The sequence below is a fragment of the Elephas maximus genome, chromosome 12 (genome assembly GCF_024166365.1).
Source record: "Elephas maximus indicus isolate mEleMax1 chromosome 12, mEleMax1 primary haplotype, whole genome shotgun sequence".
Taxonomy (NCBI): domain Eukaryota; kingdom Metazoa; phylum Chordata; class Mammalia; order Proboscidea; family Elephantidae; genus Elephas; species Elephas maximus.
Genome location: NC_064830.1, coordinates 96,754,071 through 96,766,103, shown reverse-complemented (window position 1 = coordinate 96,766,103; position 12,033 = coordinate 96,754,071).

Sequence of the window (12,033 nt, the reverse complement as noted above, 5' to 3'; positions counted from 1 at the left end):
CTGTGTCAACTGGGAGGTCCCCTGAAATGCCAATGGCACAGGCAGTACAGCATGGTGGCCAGCGTGGACGCTGAGACACACTTGATCAAGGGGAGATGGGCCACTTTGCTTTTACACAAACACACCAGGCACTTGAGTGCGTGCGTGCGCACACACGTTATGGGAATGGCCCCTCGCTCTGCCTGGAGCCTGTGTTTTCAGTAGCCCTAAGGGTTACAGATTAGACCTGAGCATTACAGACAAATGCACTCCTAGGTCTTACCTGCACCCTGTTCTGAACATACCAGCTGCAAAAGGCATTTTGAGCAAAGCTAAAGAAATCTGGCTATTGAAAAAATAATAGATGATATTGAAGAGATATTAATTTTGTTGGAAATGATAATAATGACAATTGTGGTTATGGAGGAAAATACTCCGTTTTAGAACTCCACACTGAAGTGTTTAGGGATGAAATGTCATGATGTTTGTGTTTTGTTGTTGTTAGGTGCTATCGAGTCAGTTCCGACTCATAGGTGACCTTATGTACAACAGAATGAAACACTGCCCGGTCCTGTGCCATCCTCACAGTCGTTGTTATGCTTAAGTACATTGTTGAAGTCACTGTGTCAATCCATGTCATTGAGGGTCTTCCTCTTTTTCGTTGACCCTCTACTTTTCCAAGCATGATGTCCTCCTCAAGGGAGTGATCCCTCCTGATAACATGTCCAAAGTATGTAAGATGCAGTCTTGCCATTCTTGCTTCTAAGGAGCATTCTGGTTGTACTTCCAAGACAGATTTGTTCATTCTTTTGGCAGTCCACGGTATATTCAATAGTCTTTTCCAACACCACAATTCTTCTTTGGTCTTCCTTATTCATCATCTAACTTTCGCATGCGTAGGAGGCGATTGAAAACACCTTGGCTTGAGTCAGGTGCTCCTTAGTCTTCAAGGTGATATCTTTGCTTTTCAACACTTTAAAGAAGTCTTTTGCAGCAGATTTGCCCAATGTAATGTGTATTTTGATTTCCTGACTGCTGCTTCCATGGCTGTTGATTGTGGATCCAAGTAAAATTAAATCCTTGACAACTTCAATCTTTTCCCTGTTTATCATGATATGGCTTATTGGTCCAGTTGTAAGGATTTTTGTTTTCTTTATGTTGAGGTGCAATCCATACGGAATGCTGTGGTCTTTGATCTTCATTAGTAAGTGCTTCAAGTCCTTTTCACTTTCAGCAAGCAAGGTTGTGTCATCTGCATAACGCAGGTTGTTAATGAGTCTTCCTCCAATCCTAATGCCCCGTTCTTCTTCATATAGTCCAGTTTCTCGGATTATTTGCTCAGCATACAGATTAAATAGGTATGGTGAAAGGATACAACCCTGACGTACACCTTTCCTGACTTTAAACCAATCAGCATCCCCTTGTTCTGTCTGAACAACTGTCTCTTGATTTATGTACAGGTTCCTCATGAGCACAATTAAGTGTTCTGGAATTCCTATTCTTCATAACGTTATCCATAATTTGTTACGATCCACAAAGCCAAACGGCTTAGCATAAGCAATAAAAAATAGGTAAACATCTTTCTGGTATTCTCTGCTTTCAGCCAGGATCCATCTGACATCAGCAGTTGATATCCCTGGTTTCATGTCCTCTTCTGAATCCAGCTTGAATTTCTCGCAGTTTCGTTGATACACTGCTACAGCCGCTTTTGAATGATCTTCAGCAAAATTCTGCTTGCGTGTGATACTAATGATATTGTTCAATAATCTCCACATTCAGGGGGAACACTTTTCTTGGGGATAGGCATAAATATAGATCTCTTCCAGTCAGTTGGCCAGGTAGCTGTCTTCCATATTTCTTGGCATAGATGAGTGAGTACTTCCAGCACTGCATCCGTTTGTTGAAGCATCTCAGTTGGTATCCCGTCAGCTCCTGGAGCCTTGTTTTTCACCAATGCCTTCAGGGCAGCTTGGACTTTTTCCTCCAATACCATTGGTTCCTGCTCATAAGGTACCTTGTGAAATGGTTGAACGTCGACCAATTCTTTTTGGTATAGTGACTCTGTATATTCTTTCCATCTTTTGACGCTTTCTGAGTCATTTAATATCTTCCCCATAGAATTCTTCAATATTACAACTCAAGGTTTGAATTTTTTCTTCACTTCTTTCAGCTTAAGAAATGCAGAGCATGTTCTTCCCTTTTGGTTTTCCATCTCGAGTCTTTGCACATGTCATTATAATAGTTACTTTGTCTTCTCGAGCCACCCTTTGAAATCTTCTCTTTTACTTCATTTCTTCCTTTCTCTTTAGCTACTCAACGTTTAAGAGCAACTTTGATAGTCTCTTCTGACATCTACTTTGGTCTTTTGCTTCTTTCCTGTCTTTTTAATGACCTCTTGCTTTCTTCACGTATGATGTCCTTGATGTCATTCCACAACTCGTCTGGTCTTTGGTCATTAGTGTTCAACATATCAAATCTATTCTTGAGATGGTCTCTAAATTCAGGTGGGATATACTCAAGATTGTACTTCGGATCTCATCGACTTGTTCTAATTTTCTTCAGTTTCAACTTGAACTTGCATATGAGCAATTGATGGTCTGTTCCACAGTCGGCCCCTGGCCTTTTTCTGACTGATGATATTGAGTTTTCCGTCATCTCTTCCCACAGATGTAGTTGATTTGATTCCTGTGTATTTCACCTGGCGAGGTCCAAGTGTTTGGTCGCTGTTTATGTTTGTGAAAAAAGGTATTTGCAATGAAGTCATTGGTCTTACAAAATTCTATCATGCGATCTCCAGCATAATTTCTATCACCAAGGCCATGTTTTCCACTACAGATCCTTCTTTGTTTCCAACTTTCGCATTCCAATCTCCAGTAATTATCAATGCAGAAGTTGGTAAAAATCTTCAATTTCTTTATCTTTGGTCTTAGTGGTTGGTGTGTAAATGTGAATAATAGTCACATTAAATGGTCTTTCTTGCAGGCTTATGGATATTATCCTGTCACTGACAGCGTTGTACTTCAGGATAGATCTTGAAATGTTCTTTTTGATGATGAATGCAACACCATTCCTCTTCAAGTTGTCCTTCCCAGCATAGTAGACCATATGATTGTCTGATTCAAAATGGCCAATATCAGTTCATTTCAGCTAATTAATGCCTATACGTTCCATTTCATTTTTGACGATTCATACTTCATACGTTCCACGTTCCGATTATTAAATGGATGTTTGCAGCTGTTTCTTCTCATTTTGAATCATGCCACATCAGCAAATGAAGGTCCCAAAAGCTTGACTCCATCCATGTCATTAAGGTTGACTCTACTTTGAGGAGGCAGCTCTTCCCTATTTGTATTTTGAGTGCCTTCTAACCTGAGGGTCTCATCTTCCGGCACTATATCAAACAACGTTCCGCTGCTATTCATAAGGTTTTCACTGGCTAAATCTTTTCAGAAGTAGACTGCCCGGTCCTTCTTCTTATTCTTAGTCTGGAAGCTCAGCTGAAACCTGTCCACCGTGGGTGACCCTGGTGGTATTTGAATACCGGTAGCATAGCTTCCAGCATCACAGCAACATGTGAGCCCCCCCAGTCCAACAAACTGACAGACACGTGGGGGGTTTGTGTTTTACTTTACTTTAAATATGTAAGCAAAAAATCTCTGACACAAACTGGTGAAATGTTAATGATCAAATCTAGGTGATGACTATACGGGTGTGTTCAATTTACTAGTCTAATTTTTGGTTCAAAAATACCAAAGTAAAAAGAAGAAAAAGGACAGGAGGAAGCATTGAAGGTGGAGTAAGTGGCTAATGCTGAACTAAAATTTTTTTAAAAGTATATGTAAAATGTAAATGGTATTTCTGGCATCAAACTTCCCAACCACTGGGTAGTGTCTGGCATCTTAAAAGCTTCCAAGTGGCCATCTAAGATACTCTACTGGTCTCACCCCATCCGGAGCAAGAGGAAATGAAGAAAACCAAAGACACAAGGGAAAGATTAGTTCAAAGGACTAATGGACCACAACTACCAAAGACTCCACCAGACTGAGTCCAGCACAACTAGGTGCTGCCCAGCTACCACCACTGAGTGCTCTGATAGGGATCACAATAGAGGGTCCCGGACAGAGCTGGAGAAAAATGTAGAACAAAATTCTAATTTACAATAAAAAAAAAAAAAAGGCCAGACTTACTGGTCTGACAGAGACTGGAGAAACCCCTAGAGTCTGGCCCCCAGGCACCCTTATAGCTCAGTAATGAAGTCGCTCTTGAGGTTCACACTTCAGCCAAAGATTAGACAGGCCCATAAAACAAAATGAGGCTAAATGGGCACACGAGCCTAGGGGCAAGGATGAGAAGGCAGGAGGGGACAGGGAAGCTAGTAACGGGGAACCCAAGGTCAAGAAGGGGAGGGTGTTGACATGTTGTAGGGCTGGCAACCAATGTCACAAAACAGTATGTATATTAATTGTTTAATGAGAAACTAATTTGCTCTGTAAACCTTCATCTAAAATACAATTAAAAAAAAAAACACAAAAAACTTACCAACCACATAACTGCTCCACATATTGAACATCTGATAGGACGTATTTCCACCACTCATCCGTCAGTTTGTCATACTGTGGTGGCTTGCACGTTGCGACAATGCTGGAAGCTATGCTGCAGTATTTCAAATACCAGCAGGGTCACCCATGGTGGACAGGTCTCAGCGGAGCTTCCAGACTGAGACAGACTAGGAATAAAGGCCTGGCAATCTACTTCTGAAAAATAGCCAATGCAAACCCTATGGATCACAACAGACCATTATCTGATACATTGCTGGGAGATAAGCCCCCAAGGACGGGAGGCACTCAAAACACACAGTGGCCATAATAGTGGGCTTAAGCCAACAATAGCGAGGAAGATGTAGGACCAGGCAACAATTTGTTCTGTTGCATATGGAGTTGCTGTGAGTCAGAGCTGACTTGACAGCAACTAATAACAACAAGGACATATTGAAGATTCTTAAAACAATCCTGCAAGAACGGGGTTTTTAGACCCATTTCACAGATGAGGAAATGGAGGAGGCTCTGAGATGTGCCCAAGGTCACATGGTGGCTGTGGCCTGGAACTTGCATCTGCTGGCCTCTAGTTCCTTATCCCAGTCCCTGCTGACTCCGGGAAAACTGTACCGAGAAAGAGAAAGGAGACTTGGAGATGCCTGAGGTAAGGAGCGGAGGAAAGCTTGTTACCTGTCTGTCTCTAACAGCATTGGCGGCAGCTCAAACTGGGCGCCCCACGGGAGGTCCTTCCTGTCGTCCGGCTGGTCTCGGCTGGAATCCTCTGGCGGGGGAGATACATTCAGCACAGAGCCATCCTGGGAGCAGACAGCGGAGCTGCGTGAGGCTAGCAAGGACACATGCAGGCTGTGTCATCAAACAGGGCATCCCCAAGGAGGCACGGGAAGGCTCCTGTCCTCCCCGCCACCCCGCCAGGAACACCAAAGGAAACCACTGCAGCAGGGAGGCCTGCATGTGAGCTCATTAACTCACTTCCCTCAGAGACAGAAAGGCTGTGCTGCGAACTGTAATCCCAATAGACCATTAAAGTGTAATCTCGGCCCTTGCACGAGGAGACACCTGTTTGCCCAGGAAGTCCTGGTCAGAGTGCCCTCAAAAGCCTGCAGGTTGGTCACAACAAGACCAGAGCCACTGGACCCTTAGGCATTCCTTCAAACCAATCATCTTTAAATGCTCGTTGAAAAAGTTGTGCTCTTAGAACTTCAAAAAGGAAATCAGGAAAACACTACGATTTATAATAGCCCCTAATAAGATAAAATATTTGGGAATAAATCTAACCAGGGACGTAAAAGACCTATACAAAGAAAACTATAAAACACTGCTGCAGGAAACCAAAATAGACTTACGTAAATAGAAAAACATACCATACTCATGGAGAGGAATACTCTGCATTGTGAAAATATCAATTCTACCCACAGTGATCTACAGATATAATGCAATCCCAATCCAAATACCAACAGCATTCTTTAACATAGAGATGGAAAAACTAATCACCAATTTTATATGGAAAGGAAAGAGGCCCCAGATAAGCAAAGCATTATTGAAGAAAAAGAGCAAAGTAGGAGGCCTCACACTACCTAATCTCAGAACCTACTATACAGCCGTGGTAGTTAAAACATCCTGGCACTGGTACAATAACAGACACATTGACCAATAGAACAGAATTGAGAACCCAGATGTAAATCCATCCACCTATGGACAGCTGATCTTTGACAAAGGACCAACGTCCACTAAATGAGGAAAAGACAGTCTCCCTAACAAATGGTGCTGACAAAACTGGATGCCCATCTGTAAAAAAATGAAACAAGACCCATACCTCACACCATACACAAAAACTAACTCAAAATGGATCAAAGACCTAAATATAAAACCTAAAACAATAAAGAACATGTAAGAAAAAATGGGGACAATGCTAGGGGCCCTAACACATGGCATAAATACCATACAAACCATAACTAACAGTGCACAAACACCAGAAGATAATTGAGATAACTGGGAGCTCCTAAAAATTAAAGACTTGTGCTCATCAAAGACTTCACCACAAGAGTAAAAAGAGAATCTACAGTCTGGGAAAAAAAATTTGGCTATGACATATCCAACAAAGGTCTCATCTTGAAAATCTATAGGAAAATCCAACACCTCTACTACAAAAAGACAAATAATTCAAGTAAAAAATGGGCAATACCATCTCACCCCAACAAGGCTGACATTAATCCAAAAAACACAAAATAAGAAACATTGGAGAGGTTGTGGAGAGACTGAAACACTTACACGCTGCTGGTGGGAATCTAAAATGGTACAACCACTTCGGAAATCGATTCGGCGCTTCCTTAAAAAGCTAGAAATATAACTAACATACTATCCAGCAATTCCACTCCTTGGAATATATCCTAGAGAAATAAGAGCCTTCACATGAACAGATATATGCACACCTATGTTCATTGCAGCACTGTTTTCAATGGCAAAAAGTTGGAAGAGACCAAGGTGCCCATCAATGGATGAATGGATAAATAAATTACGGTATATTCACATAATGCAATACTATGCAATGATTAAGAACAATGATGAATCTGTGAAACCTAACATGGAGGAATCTGAAGGCATTATGCTGAGTGAAATTAGTCAGCTGCCAAAGAACAAATATTGTATAAGACCACTATCATAAACACTCAAGAAAAAGTTTAAACACAGAAGAAAATATTCCCTGATGATTACGAGGATGGGGAGGGAGGGAGAGGGACATTCACTAATTAGACAGTAGACAAGAACTATTTTAGGTGAAGGGAAAGACACCAGACAATACAGAAGGGGTCAGAGCAACTGGACTTAAAAAAAAAGCAAAGACGTTTCCTGAATACAGCCAAATGCTTCAAAGTCCAGGGTAGCAGGGACGGGGGTCTGGGGACCATGGTTTCAGGGGACACCTAGGTCAATTGGCATAACAAAATGTATTAAGAAAACATTTTGCATTCCACTTTGGTGAGTGGCATCTGGGGTCTTAAACACTAGAAAAGTGGCCATCTAAGATGCATCAATTGGTCTCAACCCACATGGAGCAACGGAGAATGATGAACACCAAAGACATAAGGTAAAGATGAGCCCAAGAGACAAAAGGGCCACATAAACCAGAGATTATATTAGCCTGAGACTGAAAGAACTAGATGTGCCTGGCTACCGCCAATGACTGCCCTGCTCCCTGATGGAGCAGGAGAATGGTGGGATGCAGACCTCAAATTCTCTTAAAAAGACCAGACTTAATGGTCTGACTGAGACTAGAGGGACCCCAGAGGTCATGGTCCCCAGACCTGTTAGCCCAAAACTGGAACCATTTCCAAAGCCAACTCTTCAGACAGGGATTGGACTGGACTATGGGATAGAAAATGATCCTGGGGAAGAATGAGCTTCTTGGATTAAATAGACACATGAGACTATGTGGGCATCTCCTGTCTGGAGGGGAGATGAGAGGGCAGAGGGGGTCAGAAGCTGGCCGGACGGACATGAAAAGAGAGAGTGGAGGGAAGGAGTGTGCTGTCTCATTAGGGGGAGAGCAATTAGGAGTATATAGCAAGGCGTTTATAAATTTTTGTATGAGAGAGTCCGACTTGATTTGTAAACTTTCACTTAAAGCACAATAAAAAAAAAAAAAAAAAAAAGACTTCAGCAGAAAAAAAAAAAAAAAGCTGCGCTCTTTAGAGGGCCAGAGGATGGAGAGGATGGTGCCAACCCCCAACGGCCCAAGCAGGTCCCCTCTGCCCCAAACTGCACATCCCACCCTGAAAGCCTCAGACCTCCTCACACTGAGGTTCCACTAAAGCTTATCTCTTAGGGCCTTGCTGCCAACTCCAGTGGCTAATCCAAGTGTGACCTCCAGCCCCCTGGTTATCCCTGAGAGGGGTTCTGGTGATTACAGTGTTCTCCGCCCCCTCACAATGTTGGTCAGATTCTCCTGCCCCTCAAACTGCGCCCCATGGGAAACTGCCCGGCTGGCCTGATCATGACCCAGCCTAGCTGGAGGTCAAGTACACGGAGCCGTGAACCTTCTTTTGAGCACTGACAAAGTGTCAGACATTTGATCCTCACAACACCCCTATGAGGTTGGAATTATTTCCAGCCCAATCTTAAAAAGAAAAACTCCTTGCCTTCCAGTCAACTCTAACTCCTGGGGAGCCCACGTGTACCAGAGCAGGACTGTGCTCCACAGGGTTTTCAAGGGCTGATTCTTAGGAAGTAGATCACCAGACCTTTCTTCTGAGGTGCCTCTGGGTGGACTCAAACCCCCAATCTTTCAGTCGTGGCTGAGAGCATTCATCATTTGTACCACCCAGGGGTTCCATCCCAATCTTACAGGGAGGAAATGGAGACTTGGGAAACAGAGGTGAGGGATGGATTCCTCAGAAGCAACGGCATCTGAGACAAGAATGAAGCAATTTATTTGGGGCTTGGTCCTAGGAAACACTGTAGGAGGGTGGGGATGTGAGACAGGGAAGGGTAGGAAGCCAATGAAGGGTACATTAGTGAATAGGTTACCACTGTGGGCAACGAGGGCTTAAACCCACAGGGGAATCCTGGGAGACAATGTGGGGCACACACCTCAACACCTCACAGCCCAGAGATGAGGGGGGTGAGGGCTGACCTACCCAGCTCTGTCAGTCATGGGTTGAGGGCTTCCAGGGAGGGTTAACTCTCCAGCATTTCTGTCCTGTCCCAGGAGGACCAAGTGGGGTCTGGCAGCTGGAAGCCACGTACGGTGTTCACAGAAATGGTGAGTGCAGAGGGAACAGGTGGGTATGTTGTTGTTGTTAGTTCCTATGACATCGATTCTGACTCATGATGATGCCCAGTGTGACAGAGTAGAACTGCTCTGTACGGTTTTTTTGGCTGTAATCTTTATAGAAGCACACTGCCAGGTCTTTTCTTCCGTGGTACCATTGGGCGGGCTCAAACCTCCAACCTTGAGGTTAGTAGCTGCTACTAACCTAAAGCAGGGATCTCTGGGGATATAGCAGTTACCATAATGCCCTAAGGAGCCCTGGTGGCACAGTAGTTAAATGCTTGGCTGCTAACCGAAAGGTCAGTGGTTCAAACCTACCAGACACTCCATGGGAGAAAGATATGGCAGTCTACTTCCATAAAGATTACAGCCTTGGAAACCCTATGGGGCAGTTCTACTCTGTCCTATAGGGTTCCTATGAGTCAGAATCGATTCCACGACAATGGGACAGTGACACAGCTGATAAGGGGAAGCACAGAAGGGAGTTCAGTGCTTCAGGAAGAAGGCTGGCCGGCAGGGGACAGAGGCCCGGAGGAGAGAGAGAAAGCTGGGCACCACCATCTCGGGGCACAGGGTTGTAGGTGTCGCAAGCACTGGTAGTTTCCCACAGTGAGCCCTTAGGTTTCTGAAGTAGTACATTGAGGCCTGCAGGGAGCAAGTTTATGTGAGCCTACTAGAGGGGTTATGTTTGGGGAGGGGAATCAGGGTAAGCTGGGTTTGTTAAGTCTGAGACACATAGTTTCTAAGCAAGGCCAAAAAAACTCATTGTTTACAATGAAAAAGTATGTTTGAATTCAATTTAATTAGAAGCCAATCGTGAAAAAATTTGGGCATCTGGGCACCAAGAAATTCTTGGCACACCTATTGGATTGACGAAATCTGAAAACAATGGAAAGAGAGAAGGTAGTGGGGACACAGGCATATTGCGATCAATAGTTGTATAAAGAGGAGCCCTAGTGGTGCAATGGTTAAGCGCTCAGCTGCTAACCAAAAGGCGGGCAGTTCGAACCCACCAGCGGCTCTGTGGGAGATCTGCTCCCATTAAGTTCACAGCCTAGGATACCCTATGGGGCAGTTCTACTCTGTCACGTGGGGTCGCTATTAGTCGGAATCCACTTGACAGCACCCAACAACAACAATAACAGGTGTATAAAGTGGTACTGCCCCTATGGAGAGACATTTGGCAACACTGATGAGAATTCTAAAGACACACAGCCCTTGACCCAGAACTTCCACCCGTGGACATTTATGCTAAAGGTACATGAGCATGTAGGCAAGATGACACCTACTGTTATGGTTTGTGTACCCCAAAATTACGTGTTGCAATCCTAACCCATGTTCCTGTAACTGTGACCCTGTTTGGCAATAGAGGTTTTCTTTCACTGTATTTATAAGGACATATGAAGTATGGTGGGTTCTAAACCTAATCCCATCTATGAGTTATAAGAAGACCAGAATAGACAGAGACACACATGGGGGAAGAAGCCATGCGAGGAACCATCTACAAGCCAAGGAATGACCAGGAACACTACGGCTACTGACAAGGAAGGACCCTCCCCTAGAGCTGATGGACTGATTTGGACTTCCAGCCTCCAGAACTATGGTATTTCTGTTACAGCAGCCACAGGACGCTGAGACATGGTATGTTCCCAAGTTCCCTCTTTCCATCCCCCATAGCCCAGTACACATTGTAGCCACTGCAGGCCAGGGCCCAGAGAAGGACTGAGTGGCGCTGAGGCCAGGCTGGTGAGAGCTAGGGTTGGCGGTGGGACTCACGCCGAGGGCGCTGGCCATCAGCGAGTGTAGCAGCAGCAGGCGGTTGAGCGTGCCCTCGTCCAGCTCTTGTGAGTATAGGCGGTACTGCTTGTCCAGGGGGTCTGGCACTGGGAGTCCACCATCTTTGGGAGTGGGAAAAGCAGAGGTTAGAAGGGGCTGGGTGGGATGCACCACCCCCACAAAAGCAAAATCAGGCAAAACGTCCATCACTGGACACTTGTTAAAAAGACAGTAGAAAATCCCAAAGAGTCCAAAAGAAAACTTCTAGAGCTAGTAGAGGAATTTAGCAAAGTTGTAGGGTACAAGGTCCACAAACAAAAAATAGTTGGGCTTCTATACACCAGCAATGAGAAATCTGAAAGGAAAATGGGAAGCAATTTCATTTACAACAGTATCTAAGAGAATAAAATCCCTAGGAATAAATCTAAGCACAATGAAAACTATAAAACACTGCTGAAAGAGATTAAGGAAAACTTAAATAAATGGAAAGATAGTCCATGTTCATGGATTATAAGACTTAATATTGTTAAGATGTCAATACTACCCAAAGCAATCTATAGATTCAATGCACTCCCGATCAAAATTCCAACAGCCTTCTTTATAGAAATAAAAAAAAAAAATTCTTAACTTTGTATGGAATGGCAAGAGGCCCTGAATAGCTAAAACACTGAAAGAGAAGAATAAAGTAGGAGGACTCATACTTCCTGATTTTAAAACATACTAAATGGAGCCCTACTGGCAAGCGGTTAAGAGCTACAACTGCTAACTAAAAGGCTGGCGGTTCAAACCCACCCAGTGGCTGCACAGGAGAAAGGCCTGGAGATCTGTTTCTGTAAAGACTGCAGCCTAGAAAACCCTGCGAGGCAGTTCTGTTCTGTCACATGGGGTTATTATGGGTCAGAATCGACTGGATGGCACCCAACAACATTTTACTAAATTAAAAAAATATATATC